General features: G+C 41.0%; 1 long non-coding RNA gene across 1 annotated transcript; it reads left to right on the top strand.

Moving 5' to 3' along the window:
* The first annotated feature begins 889 nt into the window (after nucleotides 1-889).
* Nucleotides 890-2,374, top strand: LOC118561151. Its single transcript, XR_004929804.1, has 2 exons — nucleotides 890-920; nucleotides 2,218-2,374. It is a non-coding gene; the product is annotated as an uncharacterized LOC118561151 (long non-coding RNA).
* Nucleotides 2,375-19,919: the final 17,545 nt, after the last annotated feature.

Genomic DNA, 19,919 nt, shown 5'->3' with positions numbered 1-19,919 from the left:
ATCATTTATTTCTGCCTCTAACATTTCTAGCTGTTTTTTTACCCAAAGGATTTACACCTGCCCTTTTATTTCCTTTTCCCCTTTTTCCACTTCGTGTATTTCTAGTTCTTGTATTTAAAGCAACATTTTTAAAGCATGTTTTTACTCCACCATAAATATTTCTTTCTATTTTATTTTAAACTTATATTTCTGAAACATATATTTATTTCTGCCTCTAACTTTTCTAGCTGTTTTTTTACCCAAAGGATTTACGCCTGCCCTTTTATTTCCTTTTCCCCTTTTTCCACTTTGTGTATTTCTACTTCTTGTTTTTAAAGCAACATTTCTAAAGCATGTTTTTCCTCCACCATAAATATTTCTTTCTAATTTATTTTAAACTTATATTTCTGAAACAATCATTTATTTCTGCCTCTAACTTTTCTAACTGTTTTTTTACCAACCCAATTTTTGCCTGCCCTTTTTATTTCCTTCTCCCTTTTTTCCACTTCTTGTATTTCTACTTGGTGTTTTTTTACTTCCTCTTTTTCCACTTTGTTTATTTCTACTTTGCGTTTTACTTCCTCTTTTTCCACTTTGTGTATTTCTACTTCGTGTTTTTTTACTTCTTCTTTTTCCACTTTGTGTATTTCCACTTCATGTATTTCTACTTGGTGTTTTTTTACCTCCTCTTTTTCCACTTCATGTATTTGTGCTTCGTGTTTTATTACTTCCTCTTTTTCCACTTGGTCTGACTGCAGCTGTTAATGTTAATACGATGGCAGGGAGGGAGGGGGGAGAGGGGGGCGGTGTCACCGGCAAAGCTTCACAACTATTGGCTAAGGCCTGCCTCCCCGGAAACGAGCCTGCATCAGCTGGCCGCTTTCCCAGAATGCACCGCGGCCGCAGCTTGCTTATGGACAGCGCTAACAGAGATCACAGTGGTAAGTTAAAAAATACCTTTTCTGCTGCTGTTGTTCTTTAAAAGTACGTTTGAGGCAACAACATTATACTTTTAAGCTTCCCTATATGGCCTGTTTACAGAGTTAGTGTGTAATTTAAAAAGAACAAGTCCGACATGAGTGGACCACAGTGATCCGCAGATTCATTCGGGAGCGTCAGAAAGCTATGGTGCGTTCAGGAGCATGGGACATTTCATATTTACAAGGAAAGAGGCATAAAACGGAACAGAACTTCACTCATACAATATTGTGTCTATCCAGAAACAGTGTGGGCTTTCTTACAATACTGAATGCTCTATAATTGTATTTCGGTTATTTTTTTATTATGCACATCTGCTAGCTTTTTATTCTGAAACTTCTAATGTCCCATGCTCCTGAATGCACCATAGCTTTCTGAATGCGCTGTGCTGTGTAGATAGATTCGCGTCTGATCTTCCGCTTAAGACAAAGCTTTGCAGTTTCAAAACTCATGTCGGCTCTCACGGATTACTGTTGTGTGAATGAAAAGAGACCACAACAAATAAATCAGCCATTCCTCTAGGGAACGCAAAAGTATTCTGAGGTAACGCAAAAAAATATATATTTTCCCCATGTCCCCTAAAGGGCTCTGTATACACTTCCCTCGGCCTTGTCGTGTGTCAAGTGCTGCTGGTTCTGATGCCGTTTTTTGTTGTTTTAATTCGGCAAAACGTTCATTTGTTTTGTGTTTATCTCACTGACTTGAGTTGCTTTGCTAGCCCAACTGTGCCAACTGGTAGTCATTTTAAGATTAACATGCCTATTTCCTACTTTTATCTTAAAAAAAAAACATTGAGGATGGTATTGAACAAGTGATAAGGTTGAAATTGTGACAATTTCTCTATAACTCATGGGAAAACGAAAACACAATTTTAACATAACATTGCAGGGTTAGGGTACTTTGTTGTACCTACTGACCACAGCATTGATCATTAAGATAGGAAAAGTCATTTCTATGTCTGCCCACTTTTACAGTGATTAATCTATAAATTATGTGCAGTTAGTTCAGTTCATTCTTAGTGAAATGGCAAAATTAATCAATACATCTTACAATGAGAATCTGTACATTATAAAAACACCAGAGAAGAGAAGCCATTTGTTACATTTGCTATACTTGACTAGTTTTACAGGACTATACATTTTACTTTTTCTTTCTTGAGAACTATATTAATTTACATGTTAACCAGGTATAGTTTTATGATATGAAAAGGTGAGAAATTAAAAACCAATTATGGTAACATTTGGCATTTTTTATTTACAGGAAGAAACACCAACAAAACATGTGAGGATAAGGAGAGTGCTGGTGACCCTCTTCTGGCTGGCGGCGGTGCATCCTATATGGAAACAGCCGACATCTTTGTGATGCCCTTGTGTGCCAGGTGGTGCACAGAGTCATGAACTCCTTGATGGGGATCATTAAAAAAAAAAATTTCTTCCCAAAAAGACAAGATTTGGAGGGAGTGGGTGCTGGTTTTGCCCGCCTTGCCGGGATCGAGGCGCTCAAAGGAGCAGTCGGTGCCATTGATGGGTGACGTGCGAATTGTTCCACCTGCAGAGCCACAAAAGAAATGTTATTTAAACAGAAAACTCTTCCCTTCAATCATCCTGCAGGGTGTGTGTGACGCACGGGGAAAGATTTTGAATGTTTACATCGACAATGTAGGCTTTGTCCATCACTCACTGGTACTGTGGCGCTCTCCGTTGTATAAAAATGCTTTATACCCACCTAAGGGATTTTTTTTCTACACTGCAATGGTGCGTTCCCATGCCTCCTGGACCCAATCACCTCCCTGACGCCCTATCGCCCGCCAGTTGCCATTAAGATCTCTTACCTTCTTGTCCTTAAATAGAGCCAACAATGACACAAAATTGATACATAGATTATATTAATTAGATAGAACATTAAGACATATCAGCATATTACCTAAATTACAAGTTATTTTATATTTGGTACAGTCCAAGTGGAGGCACGCCACTACAGGCACCATGCCAAGGCAAGAAACATCACTGAGCGTGCCTTTGGTGCTATAAAGACGTGGTGGCGTTCCATTTTCTTTAGGGCGCTGGAGGTCCGCCCGACATTTGCCCCAAAAGTAATCGCCGCCTGCTGCATCCTCCACAATATTAGTATAGAGGCAGGGGACCAGCTTGACGTGGAGGAGGAGGAGGTTTACCCAGAAGAGGACGGCATCCGGCGGCTGAAGACAGCAAGCTGTCTGGAAGCTGCCTCCGAGCCAGACTGGCAGCCCGGCAGAGCTGGCTGCATGTTTAAGTGAACAAGCCTACATGTGACCTAACCTAGATCAGTTGTAGTTATGTACACATGCTGCTTCATTTAATTTTTTTTCCACTACCTGTAAAACAAATTAAATCAGTAAATTAATTTCCATTCCTGTTATTTATCAATTGTATGTTTGTGGGTGTTCTCTTTGTCCATGGTGTTTATAAAAGTTAATTATTTGTTTTAAATCTTATGTTAATTGTTCTGAACATGTTACATCTTGACTCTGTTCCAAAGTAAAATCATTTGTATAAAATAAATGTCTTTTTTTACACTGTTACAATTGTTTTCTTTCCCCTCTCAATTCTCTGTGTCCTTGCTCAAAAGAAACTCACTTAGATAAGAAAAACATTTATAGATTTTATTTAAAACTTGTCAAGTTTTTCTAAAAGGGACAAATATTTATTGGCCCTTTTGGTAGCCAAAATCACACAAAATCACTAGTTGAATAGAAAACAAGTTTAGTGTCACAAGAGCTGAACATAAACATTTAGGCAGACATAAATAAAAATTACTTACTGCAATCCGGTTTTGGAGGAGTTCCTCCTGCCTGTAAATAGGCCTTCTGTGGTCCCTGTTTAAAATATAAATGTCAATTATGTAATACTTCATAATAAAAGATGAACAGACAACAGAACCCACGTTAAACCTAAAAGCTAGGCAATATTACGACTGCTTCTGCTATGTGTAACTAACATGACACTCGCAGACCGAACATATTTTGTAACCTATATAATAGCTGATAACTAACTGCTTCTGCTTATGCGTTTTGTCCTTAATGCTGCTGTCGTCCTTGGGAGACATCATTTATTCCAGCAAGTATTGAGTTAATAAAGCAACTCAAGTCAGTGAGATAAACACAAAACAAATGAACGTTTTGCCGAATTAAAACAACAAAAAACGGCATCAGAACCAGCAGCACTTGACACACGACAAGGCCGAGGGAAGTGTATACAGAGCCCTTTAGGGGACATGGGGAAAATATATATTTTTTTGCGTTACCTCAGAATACTTTTGCGTTCCCTAGAGGAATGGCTGATTTATTTGTTGTGGTCTCTTTTCATTCACACAACAGTAATCCGTGAGAGCCGACATGAGTTTTGAAACTGCAAAGCTTTGTCTTAAGCGGAAGATCAGACGCGAATCTATCTACACAGCACAGCGCATTCAGAAAGCTATGGTGCATTCAGGAGCATGGGACATTAGAAGTTTCAGAATAAAAAGCTAGCAGATGTGCATAATAAAAAAATAACCGAAATACAATTATAGAGCATTCAGTATTGTAAGAAAGCCCACACTGTTTCTGGATAGACACAATATTGTATGAGTGAAGTTCTGTTCCGTTTTATGCCTCTTTCCTTGTAAATATGAAATGTCCCATGCTCCTGAACGCACCATAGCTTTCTGACGCTCCCGAATGAATCTGCGGATCACTGTGGTCCACTCATGTCGGACTTGTTCTTTTTAAATTACACACTAACTCTGTAAACAGGCCATATAGGGAAGCTTAAAAGTATAATGTTGTTGCCTCAAACGTACTTTTAAAGAACAACAGCAGCAGAAAAGGTATTTTTTAACTTACCACTGTGATCTCTGTTAGCGCTGTCCATAAGCAAGCTGCGGCCGCGGTGCATTCTGGGAAAGCGGCCAGCTGATGCAGGCTCGTTTCCGGGGAGGCAGGCCTTAGCCAATAGTTGTGAAGCTTTGCCGGTGACACCGCCCCCCTCTCCCCCCTCCCTCCCTGCCATCGTATTAACATTAACAGCTGCAGTCAGACCAAGTGGAAAAAGAGGAAGTAATAAAACACGAAGCACAAATACACGAAGTGGAAAAAGAGGAGGTAAAAAAACACCAAGTAGAAATACATGAAGTGGAAATACACAAAGTGGAAAAAGAAGAAGTAAAAAAACACGAAGTAGAAATACACAAAGTGGAAAAAGAGGAAGTAAAACGCAAAGTAGAAATAAACAAAGTGGAAAAAGAGGAAGTAAAAAAACACCAAGTAGAAATACAAGAAGTGGAAAAAAGGGAGAAGGAAATAAAAAGGGCAGGCAAAAATTGGGTTGGTAAAAAAACAGTTAGAAAAGTTAGAGGCAGAAATAAATGATTGTTTCAGAAATATAAGTTTAAAATAAATTAGAAAGAAATATTTATGGTGGAGGAAAAACATGCTTTAGAAATGTTGCTTTAAAAACAAGAAGTAGAAATACACAAAGTGGAAAAAGGGGAAAAGGAAATAAAAGGGCAGGCGTAAATCCTTTGGGTAAAAAAACAGCTAGAAAAGTTAGAGGCAGAAATAAATATATGTTTCAGAAATATAAGTTTAAAATAAAATAGAAAGAAATATTTATGGTGGAGTAAAAACATGCTTTAAAAATGTTGCTTTAAATACAAGAACTAGAAATACACGAAGTGGAAAAAGGGGAAAAGGAAATAAAAGGGCAGGTGTAAATCCTTTGGGTAAAAAAACAGCTAGAAATGTTAGAGGCAGAAATAAATGATTGTTTCAGAAATACAAGGGTTACAAATAAGTCAGCATAAAAGCAAGAAGAAAAGTAAAAATAAAAGTGTAAGTTAAAATATATATTTTTTGATGAATAATTGATGAATTGTTGAAGAAATATCTTATTTTTATTATTTTGTCACATTAAATGGCACACAAATTAATATTATTAGACACTTTTCTTAAGCCATTTTATATTATTAAGTCCTTCATTTATTTCTGTGTGTATTTTTAATTATGGCAGGATTGGTCCTCCATACAATGCAGATGACTGTTCCTGTGGCTCTGTGCTTCTTCAGGAGTGAATGCTGCTTGTCAAGACTTTGATGCAATTAACTGGGTTCCCTTATATAGGAAATGTTTTGACCAATCTGTACAATCTGATTGAATTTGACTTTTTAAAGTGCCTTGAGATGACATGTTTCAAGAATTGGCGCTATATAAATAAAATTGAATTGAACATACACACACATAATATACATACCCTAACCCATATATGCACACATATACACACTCACACACAGATATATATACATTTACACACTAATTCAATGAATAAGACATTGTTTAAAAGCTTATTCATTTCAGTAAACATGCTGCTCACCAAAGATTTTATCCCCCTTTAATGCCAAAATATCTAACCTGTGATAACGACTTCATCTCCATCCTTCAAGAACGTTCTAGTTTTTCCTCCTCCAACATCAATACTCTTTGATCCTCTCCAGGATAGCTCCAGCATGGAACCAAAATTTTCTGGGTTCTATGGAAATAAAAAAGGTTTTTTATACTTCATTTAAGAACACTTACGGACAAAAATTGTCAGATTAAATTTGAGCTTTGAATTAAATATTTGAATATTTTCCCATCTTTGGAGAATTTAAAAATCAAAAGGGGCACATTTTAAATTTGTTGAAGAGATTTTTTTATTCACACATTGTAAGAATTACACATATAAAAAATATGCCTCTGAAACAATGTCACTGACCAATGCAGCATCACTGACTGATTGGATTTTTACTGAAAACTGCAACTGCCCACCTTTACAAGTCAATACCTTCTAGAGAAAAAGTCACAAACAGATGAGACAAAGATTGAGCTGTCTGACCACAATGTCAAATTATGTTTGCAAAAGAGATGCTTTCCAATCTGTATGAAGAACACAATACCAATTGTTAAGCATGCAGGTGACAAAATCATGCTGTGGGGCTTTAGCATTTTACTGCAAGCACTGGATAGGTTAATCAAAAAAGGTTCCTTCTGTGCTGTCCTCATCATACGGATCATCTATATGGTTTGACAGTCAGATAAACGCCTCTTGAACATCAAGACTCTGAAGATTGATGACTTTTTATCCACAGGTTTATTAATGTTGCAAGAAGGTGAAACTGTAACATACAAAATGCAATCAGATATATGGCTGCCCTTTTAATATTTCAAAGCAATAAACAAAGTAGAACAGATCACCCTGTTCCAACACAAACACCACTCAAAGTCCCATTATCATGTACACATCTAATGAATCAAGTATTTCTCCATTCACTCATTTAACTACATGGTTCAACATACAAATCCGCCACAAAATACAAATAAACAGTATGTCAGGGTTCTCTGTGTTGGCTGCTCTAACTCTACTCCTCAGGTGTGTCTAGTTGGCTGAGGAGGCGTGGTCCACACCTGCAGCTCGTTGCAGGCGGCTTCCTCTGGCTTCTTAAGCAGAGCACTGGCAGATGGAAGACGCCGGAGCCTTAACCAGTCGTGGTACGACGTGGCCTCTGTCCCAACTCTCGGAAACCAGCTTGTGAGTTTTTTTGTTACTCTTCTTTTTTGAGTAATTTTTTGTACCTCTCTGTTGCTCCAGATTTTGGTGCTTGGATGCACTCACCTGTCTTGACGTCCCGTCCGAAGAAACAGACCAGCAGACCTGTCTGCTCAGATTTTGCTCTGGCGCTCCCCTCATACTTCCTGGAAGTTACCCAGCGAGGCCTGAGATCCCCTTTCCCGGGTTCTGTTGGTTCTGTGCTCACTCTGGTCAATCCATCTGTCAACCGCTGCCGATGAGGTCGCCTCGGATTCCTCGCCAGCTACATCTGCCGCCCTCAGCCACTAGCCACCTATCTCCATCTGAGTAGTCACATAGAGTTCTCCTGACGCTACTTCTTCCCGGTTAGGTCCGCCCAGCCTAATGGTAAGCAGCGCAACTCCTAGCAAGTTTCCTGGCTCTTATTTCAGAAGAACTCACTTGCTCTTTCTTACAGACTCTCCAGCCGTGACGTTCTGACCCAGCCGAGTCACCTGTAGTTCCGTCCATAGACCTGCCTGTTTTCCTTTAATAAAAATCTTAAAACTGTGCATTGCCTCCCGTTCGTATCTGCATGTGGGCTCGTCATCTGAAAACCATGACACAGTATTAATGCATCAGGAATAAATATACTTTCACAAAGTAAACCATGGTCAAAATATAGAACTTGAATAGCAAATACATACCTTTGATGCTACCCAATGGCATAGGAAGTTGCAGATGCTGCTGGCTAAACTTTGATACAAATCCTAGTCTCTACCACACATGGCAAACAGGCTTAAATTGGGCCTACAAACATGTACTTCCCAATTACTTTGCCCTACATTCTGTGTGACAACTTCCTGTTACTAGGCTTCAGTGTTTCTTAAAGTGACAGCACCATTTTACTCATGCTTAAAGAAAGCTACATTAAACTAGCTTGTAACAGTACACCTTCAGTTATTCAAGTTTAGCACAACTTAACATGTAGGTGGTTAAAAACTTTGAAAACAATGGCCTTTCCTATAAGATGGTGACTGCAGCATGCATCAATACTGTTTTTAGAATGGATAAAGTAGGATACCATCAAGCTTTTGAAAAGACTTTCCAAAAGCTCATACTGCAAACAATATAGAAACCATTTTCTTAGAGAATTAATCACATACCCAGACAGGATTACAATAGAACCCTTTCAATGGCTACAAAAACCATGTGTTCAAGGTGCAAGTTGCCAGGAGACTTTTGTGACCCGCCACAGCAAAACTTTTAACATGTCGGTAGAGCACAAACTGTGAAAAATGGGAAAAACCTTCAATTTGTGAGAAAATACAGTTTTCATTTTATTGCAAAATATTGTAGTTTTGAAGTTATGAAGTAATCCATTAATGCTTTAAATTACCATTTCCAAGGTTTTAAAATGGTAAACTTTGCGTTTAAAAACGGGATGTTTTCAACTTAAAATCTCCCAGAGCTGTGTACATGTTGGTCTGTCCGTCGATCCGTCCGTTGTCTTCCGGTTATCCGGGGTCGGGTCGTGGGGGTAGCAGCTTCAGTAGGGAGGCCCTCTACCCAGCCACTTGGGCCAGCTCCTCCGGGCGAATCGCAAGGCATTCCCAGGCCAGCCGAGACACATAGTCCCTCCAGCGTGTCCTGGGTCTTCCCCTGGGCCTCCTCCCGTTGGGACGCGTCCGGAACACCTCACAAGGGAGGCGTCCAGGAGGCATCCTAACCAGATGCCCGAGCCACCTCAACTGGCTCCTCTGGACGTGGAGGAGCAGCGGCTCTACTCTGAGTCCTCCACGGATGACTGAGCTCCTCACCCTATCTCTAAGGGAGAGCCCAGACACACTACGGAGAAAACTCATTCCGGCCGCTTGTATCTGGGATGTCTTTCTTTCGGTCACGACCCAAAGCTCGTGACCATAGATGAGGGTAGGAACGTAGATCATCCGTTAAATCGAGAGCTTCGCCTTTTGGCTCAGCTCTCTCTTCACCACAACGGATCGGTACAGCGCCCGCTTCACAGCAGACGCTGCACCAATCCGCCTGTCAATCTCCCGCTCCATCTTCCCCTCATTCATGAACAAGACCCCAAGATACTAGAACTCCTCCACTAGGGGCAGCACATCCTCCCCAACCCGAAGGAGGCACTCTACCCTTTTCCGGTTCAAGACCATGGTCTCAGATTTGGAGGCACTGATTTTCATCCCGGCCGCTTCGCACTCGGCTGCAAACCGCTCTAGTGAGAGCTGTAGATCACGCCCTGATGAAGTCAATAGGACCACGTCATCCGCGAATAGCAGGGACACAATCCTAAGGCCACCAAAACGGATTCCCTCAACACCTTGGCTGCGCCTAGAAATTCTGTCCATAAAAGTTATGAACAGAATCGGCGACAAAGGGCAACCTTGGCAGAGTCCGACTTACTGCCGGCAATGCAGACCAGACTCTGACACCGGTCATACAGAGACCAGACAGCCCTTATTACAGGGCCCGGTACTCCACACTCCCAGAGTACCCCCCACAGGATCCGTCGGGGGACACGAGTCAAATCCAAGATTTGACTATTCGACGGACCCTCCTTTCCAGAACCCCAGAATAGACCTTACCAGGGAGGCTTAAGAGTGTGCTTCCTCTGTAATTGGAACACACCCTCCGGTCCCCTTTTTTAAATAGGGGGACCACCAACCCAGTCTGCCAATCCAGGGGAACAGCCCCCGATGTCCACGCAATGTTGCAGAGCTGCGTTAACCAACACAGCCCCACAATATCCAGAGCCTTAAGGCGAATCTCATCCACCTCCGGGGCCTTGCCACCAAGGAGCTTTTTAACAACCTCGGCAACCTCAGCACCAGAGATGGGAGGACCCGACCCAGAGTCCTCAGGCTCTGTTTCCGCAATGGAAGATGTGTTGGTGGGATTAAGGAGGTTTTCAAAGTATTCCGCCCATCAACGCACGATGTCCAGAGTCAAGGTCAGCAGCACACCACCCTCACTATAAACAGTGTTGGTACTGCACTGCTTCCCCCTCCTGAGACGACGGTTAGTGGACCAGAATCGCTTCGAAGCCATGCGGAAGTCTTTTTCCATGGCCTCTCCGAACTCTTCCCATGCCCGAGTTTTTGCCTCAGCGACCAGCCGAGCCGCCTGCCGCTTCGACTGCCGGTACACATCAGCTGCTTCCGGAGTCCCACAAGCCAATAAAGCCCGGTAGGACTCCTCCTTCAGCTTGACGGCTTCCCTCACCGCTGGTGCCCACCAAACGTGTTCGAGGGTTGCCGGCGCGACATGCACCGACAACCTTGCGGTTGTCATGTACCAAGCCCTCCAACCTCACTGATGACAGCGCAGTGGTTTGACAGGTGACACATAATATCAAGGAGATGCTGGACACTACACTCGCTAATAGGGGTGTGCAAAATAATTGCCATGACGATGCATTGCGATTCTAATTTTCACGATCTACTGCATCGATTCTTGATGGCAAGTATCGATTATTAATTTAATTTAGTTTTAATTTCTTAAAAAAATTTCCAGTGTCATGTCTAGCAATGTGGCAATAAGAATTGATGTCTTAATGCCAAATAGAGCTCAACAGATTTTACTTTCACAAGTGGAGCAATTCATTTAAAAAAATTAATAGACTGGTTCCCGCGTGACTTCACGAGCTACATCCGGGTCACGCTGTTAGGCAAAAACAGTACTGTTTTTGTCTACCAGCGTGACAAAATGGGTGAATTCGAGCGTACTGTTAGTTTATTTTTGGGATCTAAGCAATGCCTACGACTTGTTGTACTCCCAATTGCACACAGAGGCATTCCAAATCGTCGGATGTACATTTCTTTCGTTTACCGAAGGATGAAGAAAGAAAGTAATGGATAATTTCAATGAAAAGGTTGCAGGCAGACAATCCCAATCGACTGTGGGAGCCATCATACCACGACAGAATTTGCAGTCTACACTTCATCTCCGGTAAATACAACTTAATTTTGCACTAGTCATTGTTCTGCTTAAATAATTACATAAATAAAAAATTAGGATATATACTTCAGTCAAGACGTAAATGTTCGTTTCGTAATAATATACGTACATGTACAATATATGCAAACCCTCTTGCATGAGTCTGTATCGTATGTTACACAAACATCTCTGAACATGTCCCGATATGAAATAATTGTAGCCGTCCAGTGATTTCATGGCTTTCATGCTCTCTCATGTGTATTAGCCAGGCGTGTTGATAAGGTAGCTGGATATGTCGCCGTACAGAACACTTGGCCAGCATTTCACAGACTCGGTCCATCCCTTCAGGCTTTTGCTGTATGGATCTGGCAATCTGATACCATCAACCATCAACTTACTCTTAAAACGATCTTGTGATCCGTCATCTAAAGAACAAAAATACGTTGAGAACTCGTCGTTTCCTTTGTATGCGTCCGCCATTGAGTTTGTCTACCAGTCAAGCATGCATGCGCAAAAACCCCGAATTAAAACAATAACAATGAACTGGGGCCCATTCTTCGTACGTCGCTAACTCAGTTAGCTGGATATGATTGTTGACGATTTGGCATGATCTTGGATCGTTTGGTTCTTCGAAACTCATCCTGGACTTGCTGTCATTGCAACATGTGAGCAAGCGAGCAGGCTTATTTCATTAGATTGCAGCTTTATAAGCGGAGTAGAAAGGGAAGTCTGTCATAGCCATGTCTTGTCCATTTTTACAACAGCAACCTGTTGCGGAAGGTGATAGAATAATTTCAGAGCTTTTTGAATTAATTGCGTATTGCGCAATAGACAGGATCCTTTAGCGCTAGCGACAGTGCAATTGTAAAGAGATTTTTTGAAGAGATGACTTTAAATTTCCTGCATCTAAATTCTGACAAGACCGAAGTTGTAATCTTTGGGCCAAAGTCCTCAAAAAATAAACTTCTTAACCAATCACTTAATCTGGGTGGCATTAACCTGGCCTCTGGTAATAAAGTAAAAAATCTTGGGGTTATTTTTGACCAAGACATGTCATTTAAATCCCATATTAAACAGGTTTCCAGAGTTTCCTTTTTTCACCTCCGGAATATCGGCAAAATTAGAAACATTCTGTCCAGGAGTGATGCTGAAAAACTGGTCCATGCATTTGTTACTTCAAGGCTGGACTATTGTAATTCTTTACTATCAGGAAGTCCACAAAATGCAGTTCAAAGCCTTCAGCTGATCCAAAATGCTGCAGCAAGAGTTCTGATGAAAATCAACAAGAGGGATCATATTTCTCCAATTTTAGCTTCCCTTCATTGGCTTCCTGTTAAATCAAGAATAGAATTTAAAATTATTCTTCTAACGTATAAAACCCTTAATAATCAAGCTCCATCATATATCAGAGCTCTGATTACCCCGTATGTTCCTAACAGAGCACTTTGCTCTCAGACTGCAGGTCGGCTGGTGGTTCCTAGAGTCTCTAAAAGTAGAATGGGAGGCAGATCCTTTAGCTATCAGGCTCCTCTCCAGTGGAACCAACTCCCAGTTTTGGTCCGTGAGGCAGACACCCTGTCTACTTTTAAGACTAGGCTTAAAACTTTTCTTTTTGACAAAAATTATAACTAGTGGCTCATGTTACTCTCAGCTACCTTTATAGTTTTACTGCTATAGGCTTAGGCTACTGGAGTATATCAGGATCTAATTTTCTCACTCTATTGAGTTCTACTGTTCTTCAATTATGCATTATGTGTTGTCATTTCTGCTTTAACTTTCTGTTCTCTCTCTTTTATCTTCATAGTAGGTACACCTGGTCTGGCGTTCTGTTAACTGTGACATCATCCAGAGAAGACGGCTCACCCGCTACTACCATCTAATGTAGAACAGATTACTAGATCAATGTGTGCTTCTGTGCTTTTTTGTCTCTCTTGTTGTGTCTCTGTTCTGTCTTCTGTAACCCCCAGTCGGTCGAGGCAGATGACCGTTCATACTGAGCCCGGTTCTGCCGGAGGTTTTTCCTTCCCACTAATGGGTGGTTTTTCTTCCCACTGTCGCTTCATGCTTGCTCAGTATGAAGGATTGCAGCAAAGCCATGTACAATGCAGATGACTCTTCCTGTGGCTCTACGCTTCCCCAGGAGTGAATGCTGCTTGTCGGGACTTTGATGCAATCAACTGGTTTCCTTATATAGGACATTTTTGACCAATCTGTATAATCTGACCCAATCTGTATAATATGATTGAACTTGACTTTGTAAAGTGCCTTGAGATGACATGTTTCATGATTTGGCGCTATATAAATAAAATTGAATTGAATTGAATTTTTCGTGGTGGCTGTTATAAACAGACAAACACATCATTTAACAGTGGCTTTTAAAGAGGAAAAAGTTGTGTTAGAGCCATGAATAGAAAATATTTAAGTTATTTGTATGATGGTTTGCTTTTTATTTTTATCATAAATAAAAAGCGAGCAGACCAGGAAGCAGAGCCGTAGTTTAACACACCTCTCTGCAGCTTCTGTACTGTCACCCACCCATTACCCTATTGAGATGGTGTCTTTCCCACAGCCAAAACTTAACAGATCAAAAACTGATCTAAAAGGAACAAATCATAAAAATCTAATAAAAATCAATACGGCTCACCTTGAACCAAAAAAATAAAACAATTAAATGTGGTCTATTAAATATAAGGTCTCTCCCTCCAAAGACTTTGTAGTTAATAAATTAATTTCTGATAAACTGATTTATTTTGTCTCACAGAAACCTGGCTACAAGAGGACTACGTTAGTAAAAATGAGTCAAGTATAGACACAATGGACTTGTGTCTATACTTGTCCTGCTAGATCTCAGTGCTGCATTTGATACAGTTGATCACAGTATTCTCCTACAAAGACTTGAGCATACTGTAGGGATTAAGGGAAAAGCATTAGGCTGGTTTAAATCTTATCTGTCGGACAGATTCCAGTTTGTTCATGTTAATAATAAATCTTCAAACTAGGGTCACTTGTGGAGTACCACAGGGTTCAGTCCTTGGACCAATTCTCTTTACTATATATATGCTTCCGATTGGCAAGATCATCAGACAGCATGGGATTAATTTCCACTGTTATGCTGATGACACTGAGCTATATTTATCCATAAACCCTGATGAATCCAATCAATTACTTCGGCTTCAGTCATGTCTTAATGACATCAAAAGCTGGATGACTTTATATTTCCTGCACTTAAATTCTGACAAGACAGAAGTTATAATCTTTGGACCTGAGTCCTCAAAAAATAAACTTCTTAATCAATCACTTAATCTGGATGGCATTAACTTGGCCTCTGGTAATAAAGTAAAAAATCTTGACATGTCATTTAAATCCCATATTAAACAGGTTTCCAGAGTTTCCTTTTTTCACCTCAGGAATATCGCCAAAATTAGAAACATTCTGTCCAGGGGTGACGCTGAAAAACTAGTCCATGCATTTGTTACTTCAAGGCTGGACTATTGTAATTCTTTACTATCAGGAAGTCCACAAAATGCAGTTCAAAGTCTTCAGCTGATTCAAAATGCTGCGGCAAGAGTTCTGATGAAAATCAACAAGAGGGATCATATGTCTCCAATTTTAGCTTCCCTTCATTGGCCTTCTGTTAAATCAAGAATAGAATTTAAAATTCTCCTTCTAACGTATAAAGCCCTTAATAATCAAGCTCCATCATATATCAGAGCTCTGATTACCCCGTATGTTCCTAACAGAGCACTTCGCTCTCAGACTGCAGGTCTGCTGGTGGTTCCTAGAGTCTCTAAAAGTAGAATGGGAGGCAGATCCTTTAGCTATCAGGCTCCTCTCCTGTGGAACCAACTCCCAGTTTTGGTCCGTGAGGCAGACACCCTATCTATTTTTAAGACTAATGTTAAAACTTTCCTTTTTGACAAAGCTTATAGTTAGAGTGGCTCATGTTACCCTGAGCTACCTCTATAGTTATGCTGATATAGGCTTAGGCTACTGGAGGACACCAGGGCCTATTTTTCTCACTCTACTGATTTCTACTGTTCTCCAGTCTACTGTTCTCCAGATTTGCATTGCATTACATTGAAATGACTGTTGTCATTTAAGCTTTTAACTTTTTGTTATCTCTTTTTTCTTCATAGTAGGTACACCTGGTCTGACGTTCTGTTAACTGTGACATCATCCAGAGAAGACAGATCACCGGCTATTACCATCTAATGTAGAAAGGATTACTGGATCAATGTGTGCTTCTGTGCTTTTTTGTCTCTCTTGTTGTGTCTCTGTTCTGTCTTCTCTAACCCCCAGTTGGTCGAGGCAGATGACCGTTCATACTGAGCCCGGTTCTGCTGGAGGTTTTTCCTTCCTGCTAATGGGTGGTTTTTCTTTCCACTGTCGCTTTATGCTTGCTCAGTATGAGGGATTGCTGCAAAGCCATGGACAATGCAGACAACTCTCCCTGTAGCTTTACGCTTCTCCAGGAGTGAATGCTGCTTGTCGGGACTTTGAAGCAATCAACTGGTTCCCTTATATTGGACATTTTTGACCAATCTGTGTAATATGATTGATTTGACTTTGTAAAGTGCCTCGGGATGACATGTTTCATGAATTGGCACTATATAAATAAAATTGAATTGAATTGAATATTCAGTAAGAAGATTTTTTCAAGCCATTTTATTGTGAAGTTTAGTTTTACCTTGAAAGGCTTGCTTCCTTGTCGAGCCGTATATTGCATTAGAAAAAACTATGGATGGATTATCTAGACACGGAGCAATACAGTTTTACTGTGTAAACTGTGTTTGACTTGGAAAAGGGAAAAACTTCATTTTTTTATAGATAAATCATTTTTTGTTCGAATTCCCGGTTTGCACGCGTCCTTTACTTCCGGTGTCTAAGGAATGACACCAATATTGGAACTGTTGCCATAACGAGTCGCTTTTTAAAATACAATATAATAATTAAAGGCTACCATTTTGTATAATATTCTTGTACTTCACTTTTTTCCCCATGTTCTAGTGCGTCCGATGGAGGCTCTGACATAAAAGAACAAAGTAAATATGAAATTATTAAATGCCAAAATACATACTGTAGAAAGTGATAGAAACATCTACCATGGACAGGATTTACGCATTAATTTGCCTGCTACTTTTTGCCAGCCCTCTCTCCTGGCTTTAACAAATTTTGAGGTGTTACCTGTCGTTTTAATTAATGACTCAAATTCGGCATAACCTTCCATTAAAAGCTCTTGTTCTGCTTGGGAGAAAAACTGTGTGCGTTCTTTGGCCATGCTGAACAGCCAATAACAGCGTTGCTGATCATTGTTTCTACTATCGATACATTTCCCCTTTTAAACAAACACATGAACACGCAGTTATGTCAGATAACTCAATCCAGCCATACTAATCATAAACAACAGGTGTGTTGAAGAACCCAATTAGCCGGATCATGATTAGCCGGATGAAATCATCTTGGATGTGTCATTTGATCTCGGATGTTTTAAGCAACGTACGAAGAAGGGGCCCCTGGTCTATAAATAAAATTGCATGAATGGTTGGCGAACATCAGCCAAAAACAAGTGGAATACAACTTCATTGGTTTAAAGGACCACTGAGGCCATGTAAACGGCACTGATTATCCTTATTTTGTTATTTTAAGTTTTATAAATCCTTAGCACTTTTTGTCAGTGTGTCCACTCCAGTAATAGTAATATTTGTGTCCAGTAACAGTAATATTTGTTTTCATGGCAATACCTCCAAATGTCTTTTTAATAAATACATGTATGAATTCAGTTTCTTTCAGTTATGTATCAATTGAAGACACTATCCAGATCATACACAGCCGGTCAGCCACTGGTAATGGCTGTATTTATTTCTAACAGTGTTCAGTGAAAATATCACAATGCATCGTGATGCATCGCAATAATTCAAGTATCGTGATGCATCGTGATAGAATCGGGTCGTGGCATGTGAATCGTGATTAGAATTGGATCGTGACTTCTTTGGCAATACCCACCCTACTCGCTAATATATTGAAACCAGTCACAGAGATGTCAGAAAAACTAGACGAAATAGTTGACAGACTGGGGTGGGTGGAATGAGTCTCCGACTTGGAAGGTAATGCAGCGGCTTGAATCGGTAGAAGCAATGCTGAAAAAAGCAATGGCAAAACTCGAGAATTATGACAACTAGAGTTGACGACAAAACATCAGAATTATTGGACTAAAAGAAGGAACTGAAGGTAAAAATCCACGGGGATTTTTTGAGAAATGGATTCCAGAGGTCTTGAACATGGACATGCAAGGGGAGCGGCTGAAAATAGTGCAGGCTCATTGTGTGGGACCTCTAGTGGGACCCACTGACAGACAAGGGCCCCGCACGGTCCTGATCAGGCTTCATGACGACACGGACAGACAGAGGATCTTACACGCGGCAAGAAACAAGGGCAGAGTCTCCATGGATGGTCAGGTAGTATGATTTTACCAGGACCTTTCCGCGGAGATTGTCAAGCGGAGGCAAGAGTCTGCAGACGATCAGGGAAGGCTCAGGGAAGCGTGGGTAAAATATGCGTTTGTGTACCCAGCTGTAATAAAGGTCTCCCTTTCCACTATGAAGGAAATCAATGATTACGTGAAGACACTCCCGACCTAATATCTTTATCAATCCACCTGTGATCAGGGTAATTATATCATCCTCTTATAGACTTCTTCTTATACAAATGAACAGTGAACGACTCGCACAATGACAGTGAGCGCTATATAACATTAAGATGTACTCTGTTTATCTTAATATAGATACATACACATGGATACTTCCTGGTTTACTTGAACTGATGTGTATTTTTATTTACATAGTCATTGACATGATGGCATTAGGATTAGGCAAGGCAAATTTATTTGTATAGACCAGTTCATTGTTATTGTTTTGATGCAGGTTTTTCGCGCCGGACTGGTAGGCAAAAGGCGAACATAATGGCGGACGCAAACAGAGAAACTGACGAGTTCTCCACGTATTTTTCTTCTTTAGATAACGTATCACAAGATTGTTTTAAGAGTAAGTTGATGGTTGATGGTATCAGATTACCAGATCCATACAGCAAAAGCCTGAAGGGACGGAGCGAGTCTGTGAAATGCTGACCAAGTGTTCCGTACCGAGACATATACAGCTGCCTTATAAACATGCAGGCCAGTACACACGAGAGAGCACGAAAGCCCCTGAAACCACTGGACGGCTACAATTATTTCATATCGGGACATAGGCGTGGGACACAGACCGCGCCTCAGCAGAGAGGAGGACCCGCCCGGTAGGTTAAAAAAAAAAAACATTGTTCACTACGGATTATTTTGATGTTTTTGTCTTAATAAAATGGGTGGGGGTGTCGGCGACGTTGCAGCGTAAACACAGATGTACTAGCGCGCGTGAACGGGGGCGTAATGCAGCCGCTGTCTGTTGAACATTATTGCACACCGATTGCACGAAGAAAAGTAAAATGATGCGGCGTGCTGCTGCTGCAGCGCATCGATTTCGCTTCTCCCGTCTAACGAGCGCCATCTCCCCTCCGCCGCTATTTAAGTAGAACAATGACTAGTGCAGAATTAAGTTGTATTTACCCGAGATGAAGTGTAGACTGCAAATTCTGTCGGGGTATGATGGCTCTTCCAGTCCATTGGGATTGCCTGTCTGCGGTCTTTTCATTGAAATTATACATTTCTGTCTTCTTTCTTCGTCCTTCGGTAAACGACAGAAACGTACATCCAACGATTTGGAATGCCTCTGTGTGCAACCGGGAGCACAACAAGTCGTAGGCATTGTTTAGATTCCAAAAATAAACTAACTAAAAGTACGCTCTAAATCACCCGTTTTGTCATGTAGTAGACGAGAACAGTCCTGTTTTTTGCCTACCCGCGGGACCCGGATGTAGCGCTGACGTCACGCGTGAACTACCCTTATAGGTACATTTCAGTACAGAGACAATGCAAAGTGCTTTACATCACGCCCGCCGACAGGGGGGGACAAACGGGTCAGTTGTCCCGGGCCCAGGTCAGAGGGGGGGGCCCAAAACTGACACTCTGACTGATTATTTTAATGGTCAGTCAGAGTGTCAGTCAGTCAGCGCTCGCTGACTGCAGCAGCAGTCTGTGTGCCACGGCATTCTGCTGCTCCCCCTCCCCTCTCGTACATAGCTCAGCGGCCCCAGCCAATCAGCACGCAGGCTCAGCCTGGCCTGCCCACTCAACTGTTTCTCACAAACAACCATGCTGCTGCTGATCAGACTCGGAGAGAGAGAGAAACTGCAGGAGCAGAAAAACAGAAGCGCCGTTTGGCTCTATTTTAATACCTTAAATGAAATCAAGCTGTATGTTTTGTAAAAATCTGGTTAAATTCAGTGGAAACACAACAAATTTATCTAAGCACGTGAAAAATCAAGAGCGAGAAAATGTCGAGCGACAGAAAT

Source organism: Fundulus heteroclitus, unplaced genomic scaffold (assembly GCF_011125445.2).
Source record: "Fundulus heteroclitus isolate FHET01 unplaced genomic scaffold, MU-UCD_Fhet_4.1 scaffold_57, whole genome shotgun sequence".
Taxonomy (NCBI): Eukaryota; Metazoa; Chordata; class Actinopteri; order Cyprinodontiformes; family Fundulidae; genus Fundulus; species Fundulus heteroclitus.
The sequence above is the reverse complement of the archived record's forward strand: the minus strand, read 5'-3'. Positions and strand labels throughout refer to the sequence as shown.